Source organism: Triturus cristatus, chromosome 7, assembly GCF_964204655.1.
Source record: "Triturus cristatus chromosome 7, aTriCri1.1, whole genome shotgun sequence".
Lineage (NCBI taxonomy): Eukaryota > Metazoa > Chordata > Amphibia > Caudata > Salamandridae > Triturus > Triturus cristatus.
In genome coordinates, this window is record NC_140590.1 from 1,359,777,036 (window position 1) to 1,359,783,611 (window position 6,576).

Sequence of the window (6,576 nt, forward strand, 5' to 3'; positions counted from 1 at the left end):
GTGACGCTGTGGTGGTTCTGACTGATGCTGTGGTGGCACTGAGTGATATTGTTGTGTCCCTGAGTGATGCTGTGGTGGTGCTGAGTGATGCTGTGATGTTCCGGAGTGATGCTGTGGTGGTGCTGAGTGATGCTGTGGTGTTCCTGAGTGATGATTTAATTGTTTCTGAGTGGTGAGGGGTATAGGTGAGGTGCAAAGCAGAAAGAGTTCGCTGGCAGATTGGAGGACCGTGTAGGGAGTTTGCTGGGTTACTGTTGTTAAGGAGCGGGGGGCGTACTTGGACCAGGACGGCTGGCAAGTGGCACGCTACTTTAATACAATATGGAGGTTTGTGCAACGTGTGAGTTTGAACTGACTTAGAGTTCATGCGCAAACAGCCTACAGCTCGGAGTTTTGACGCAGTGTTTTCACTCTTCCTCGGGAAAGTACCCCCACCCGCAAATAAATGATTTAAGATCGAAAAAGTTGCTTAATATATCACTGCAAGGAAGACAGCCACATGCTTTAAAGACCGCACTTTTATAGCTAACGGTAGAGTAATTCATCACGGGGATGAGGGGCTCTGATGAGACGAATAGGCCTCATCAGCTGTAAGTAACTGAAGGACACAAGCATATGGCACCTCAAAGTCAGAAAGCATGTTGTTTATGTACAAAAGGCCACCATGCGTTATGAGCACACCAATAACAACTCGTGCAAAAAATCCTATTTGTTTCTTGGTGTCTGGTTCCCGCGCACATTAGATAATGACATACCAGACAATGACAGAAATATTTTTCCGGCCTCAAGTTATAAAATATTTTGCATCTTAGATGGGCGAAAGTACAAATGGCATATTTATCAACATAAAAAGGTAAAGTGCTAGATATAGTTGACGGTGGACAGAATTTTTGATAAATACCCATGCCATGGAATTCTCATAGTGCTCTCCAAGTGCGCTTTACTCTGATGTCAAAAGTTGTGCTCAGCTTTACGAATGCTAGAGGTATTTCCACTGCTGCTATTTTTCATTTAAATCGCAGGACAGACCACTATTCAGATTATGGAGCAATCACCCCTCCTAGGCGGGGCCATTAGATCTATCAAGCAAAGTGCAGTAGAATTATTTGCTGACATGTAAAGATACTCTAGCGCCTCGATTTCTGAGGATGCTTGTCTGGGCGCTTGCCGGGAGTCGTATGCTCTCAAAAAAGGTACTGAACTGCTCAGATAAACAAACGTGGAAAGATGGGGGAAACGGGGTCCCCAACACGGAGAAATGCTGGGCGGGAGGGGATTCGAAAAGCAGCACCCTGGAGACTCTGGGCAAATCACATTATCGTGCCTAAAAATCCAAAAATGAATGGCTTGTGTAATGTAATTGAATAGTGTAACTGGTGCTCATGTAAAGCGCGCTAATACCTAGAAACAACTTCAAAAAAATAAAGTGTTGGTGTAAGTGGGACTATCAGACAGACGTCCCAGTGCTTAATAAGCTTGGGGTTTACCATACAGATCGAAGTATTCCACAATTAATTTACGGTACTTTGTAGTTGTGGAATAAAATGCAGGCTTGTTTGAAACGTTCGATGTGCCGATTATTACGTGGCGCTGACTGTAGTGAGAAAGTACTTGTAAATAAAGGGACCCCCTCAAGGATAAATAAGGTCTAGGAGTAAGAGGGGAAAGGTAAACAATGTAATATAACTATAACTCCTCGCAGACCTATATTTCTTTTACCTCAGATTATATCTATGCATGGGTTGACCATTACTAATGATACAATGATACTTATCACTTTAATTCATTGATACATAGGCTTATTATTTTTTTGTAAAATTATGCATTTTATTTTATTTGTTCATTTCCAAAATTCAAGCTTTTGTAACCGTTATACATCAGATTTCATTATTTACTAATGCCAGACAAATCATTTCCTATAACGATAATCATATTTTTTTGGAAAAAATAAAATTATTATATAAAATCAACCCTACTCAGCCAAGACTCAATCAACACTCGCAAACACACTCATAACTCAATTACACTTTCATTCGTACATAACACTTATACTGTGTGGTTCTGGGGAGTATCAGAATAATTAGACATCTCCAACAGTTGGTAATAATGACAGTAATCTAAATAGGTCTGGGCGCACGTGGTCTATGCGCGTTTCGGTGGGGTAGTATGAAATGGAACCACCTTCATCAGGACCTCGCCCAACTAGGGTATAGTGTCATCAGGCTTGTACAGAGTAGGGATACTGTTAGAGATCAGATAAGATATTCGTAATCAAAATTCCAACTGGAACAAATTGGCACGTTGTGTCTAAAGTCGCAAACGTCAATTCTAATCGAATTGCAAGGCTTGATTTCATTAATCTGGTATTATTTCAAGGCGGACGGGAATTTGCTGTTCATCAGTGCATTAAAGATTCAGATATATAAAAAATCTTCCATTATTTAGTCCGATACGGTGCCCCTGGTTCAAAATGATGGTGAAGCGGTAATAGAAAATTCTCCTAGGTGTTCGCAAAACAAGGCCTCCTCTCAATCGGGCCGAATTGTCTCTCCTGAATTGGGAAACGTCTCTCACAGCATTCTGGAGATTCCGTCTATGACTAATATGGATAATAATACCAGATTAATTAAATCAAGCCTTGCAATTCGATTAGAATTGACGTTTGCGACTTTAGACACAACGTGCCAATTTGTTCCAGTTGGAATTTTGATTACGAATATCTTATCTGATCTCTAACAGTATCCCGACTCTGTACAAGCCTGATGACACTATACCCTAGTTGGGCGAGGTCCTGATGAAGGTGGTTCCATTTCATACTACCCCACCGAAACGCGCGTAGACCACGTGCGCCCAGACCTATTTAGATTACTGTCATTATTACCAACTGTTGGAGATGTCTAATTATTCTGATACTCCCCATACCCACACAGTATAAGTGTTATGTACGAATGAAAGTGTAATTGAGTTATGAGTGTGTTTGCGAGTGTTAATTGAGTCTTGGCTGAGTAGGGTTGATTTTATATAAGAATTTTCTTTTTTCCCAAAAATATGATTATCGTTATAGGAAATGATTTGTCTGGCATTAGTAAATAATGTAATCTGATGTATAATGGTTACAAAAGCTTGAATTTTGGAAATGAACAAATAAAATAAAATGCATAATTTTACAAAAAATAATAAGCCTCTGTATCAATGAATCAAAGTGATAAGTATCATTGTATCATTAGTAATGGTCAACCCATGCATAGATATAATATGAGGTAAAAGAAATATAGGTCTGCGAGGAGTTATAGTTATATTACATTGTAGTGAGAAAGTAGAAATGAAACAGTGAAGACGACCCTGTAGCTGCCTCGCTTTTGCTTTCACTGGTGCCAGGTGCTAACATGGAATGTTTTCAAGTGGCCTTGTATGTCTTACGCTCACACTCGTTCTTACAGACACAGCCTCACAAGGACATCGTGTTTGGGGTGCTAGTTGGTAGTGGTGGTGGCAGCAGTGGTGATGTTGGGAACAGTGGTAGTAATGAAGCCGCAGTGAAGTGCGGAGTAGAGCTCTGAAGGGCAGTGCAGAATCGAGGACTGCTGAATACCAGATGAGCTGCCCTGCACGCAGGTCAAAAGAGCTACTCGGAAATCGTCATTGAAAAGAAATGAGCTGCATCAATGAGGGCAGAGCAGAAGCCGGGGCTGCTCTTTACCACCATGGAAAAACCAGAAGAAGCGGGGTCCAGCAGGAGACCTAAAAAAACATCAGCGCGCACCTCGCGCTGAAAGTTAAAAGCAGCAGGGGGAGTGGATAGAGGAGGGAGCCTGGGCCTGTTTCTCTTGCGGGACGAGCGAGTTAATTACAAACATATGGTTTGAAAGCTCGCTCCCGCAAGGGAATCGCCAAACGTGCACGCGTTGCCATTCAAAGCAATGCAACGCGTGCACGTTTTTGCCCGACAAGCTGTGCCGATTACTAAAGGTCTTTTTCCTACGCAACGCATGCGCACTGCATAGGCGAGACCTAACAATGAGGCAAAAATCACACTGGATAGGGCTCATGATTTTTAGCAAGCTATTCCCTTTTTGTCATTGTAACACACAGTCCAAGACAGGGGCGCAACTACACCTGAAATTTGGAGGGGGGCTCGTCCTTCAAGCCGCAGTGGTGGGGTACCACGTCATGCAATGTGGGCAGAAACATCCTCGGAGCCAGTATGAGAGCACACATTGCATGTGTTAGCACAATGAACCCAGACATATTGCCAAACAGCATTTGTTTGAGGAGGATATAACAGAAGGACTGACAGCTGGATCATCAGTGAATGACAGCATTGTGCATGATGAACTGAATAAGTATGGCAATGGCAGGAGTTATATCTATCGCAGCAGTACTCAGAGTGAAAGCAGAAGGAACTGACAGTATATTATATGTGCAACTTCTTCACACCCGCACAGTGTTTAGCTTGTAAAAACAAAACAGAAAAAAAGATAAGTGCTGTTACCCAAAATATTTTTTTTGCACCTGCAACATCCACAACTAGTAGTGCCATCGATGACAGTCAGACTTCTGGTTAAGAGAGTAGGAGTAATAGGTGAAATGTGCGGTGAAGTTTGCCTTAGCATGATTCCTTGCTGCCTATTCACACGTCACTCACTCTGCCATCTCCCATTTCACACACTTTCTCTCCTCTTCCCATCTCAGTCACATTCTCCTCTCCTCTCATTTCCTTTTCCTGTCTTTTGTCTCTCCTCATTCTCTTATATGTTCCCTCTCTTCTCTGTCACTATTCTCTATCTCAACTCTCTGTTGCTCCTTTTTCACAATGTCCTATCTCAGGCCCTTCACTCTCATCCTCCCTTCTACCTTCCTCTCCTGTCTCCCTATCAGAGAGAGGTTATGTCAGATGCCCACCACTCCCACAGATTAGGCGCTTGTGACTGGTGTCTCAGTCCCCACAGAAGTTCAGCTTTTACATTGCAGGAATGAATACTGTAAGCCCTGAACTCTGCCTGTGAACTGGCTCAACACAATCTATGCATCAACATGAATCTTTGAGTGTAGGAGCTCAGCTGTGTATACAGGGACTCTGTTCTGGTTCAGTGCAAGAAATACATTTCTGAAAATAAACTCAAAATTATATCTTGTGGAGCAATACTCAATCTTTGCATAAACTCTGCTATATCTGTGCAGGGGTTCAGCACCTTATATGCAGGGACTCCGCTGCAGTGTTTCAGCCAGAGCTGCTGACTTTGGAACTGAGGAACCAGGTTCAAGTCTTTGTGCCAGCTCAACATCCCCTGATTCTGGGCAAAGCCCTTTCTCTGCCTGTACCGAAAAAATGAATGTGACCTTGAGTAATGTCACTGGTCTCCTGCAAAGCACTCTGTTGGACCTGGCCTTTTTTGCAATGATACCCCAAACTTTTTGCTTCTTTCCTCCTATTTTTTCTGACCTGTTTTTGTTGGTTTTAGGACTCTGGGCACTTTACCACTGCTGATCAGTGCTAAAGTAAATATGCTCTCTGTGTAAATTGTGATTATGATAGGTTATCCATGATTGCATATCTGATTCACTGGTAAGCCCCTAGCAAAGTGTGCACCCAGGGCCTGTAGCACTGATTTTGCCATCCGCACAAGTAGCCTTTAAAATGTATCTCAGACCTGCCACTGCAGTATCTGCGTGCGCAAGTTTAGACTGCCAAGTCGACCTGGCAAGTGCACCTACTTGCCAGGCCCTAACTTTCCCTTTTACGACATGTAAGACACCTCTAAGGTAGGCCCATGGTACCCCTATGGGCAGGGTGCAGTGTATGTAAAAGGTAGGACATTTACTGGTGTGTTTTACATGTACTGATAGTGAAATGCTGCCAATTTTGCTTTTCACTATTGTAAGGACTAGTTCTGCCATAGGTTATCATTGGAGCTGCCTCAAAACATCTTACAGGTGTAACACTCAATTGGGAACAGCTAGAGATTTTAAGTTTAGGTTCCCTGAACTCAGAATTTGAAGATACATCTTTTTGTGAAGATGGTTTTTAATTGTGTGTTTGTAAATGCCACTTATAGAAAGTGGGCAATTTCTTGCTTTACCATTCTGTGTGTCTCTACCTGCTCGTGGAATCAACTTCTGGTTTTAGACTGACCGGGGCTGTATGTGCATTCACTCCAGACACTCACACAAAGGGAGCTGACACGTGTCCTGCATATGCTGATGAGTCATCCTGGGCTACAGGGGTGGAAGGAGTTGTCACTGCCACCTTAATAGGCTGTGGCTTCCTTGCACAATGCTGTCAACTCCCCTTGTAGCGTGGCTTGACCAGGGAGGACAGAACTCGCTTTACTGAGCAAAGTCTTTAAAGGGAAAGGGGGGTATAAGTATTAGACCTAAGACCCCATAACTTTATGCAAAGGTTGGTCGCACACTGCTCGTCACACCAGCAAGTTGGCCCAAGGGACTGTGGTAGATGTAGTGGCGACGGCGGGTACGCCTATGCCACGATGTATAAAGAACAGTATGTGTTGCGTTAGCCATCCCTGGACACGTGTTTCGAGGTAGTTGCCTCTCGTCAGCAGGGAGCAGGTCCGT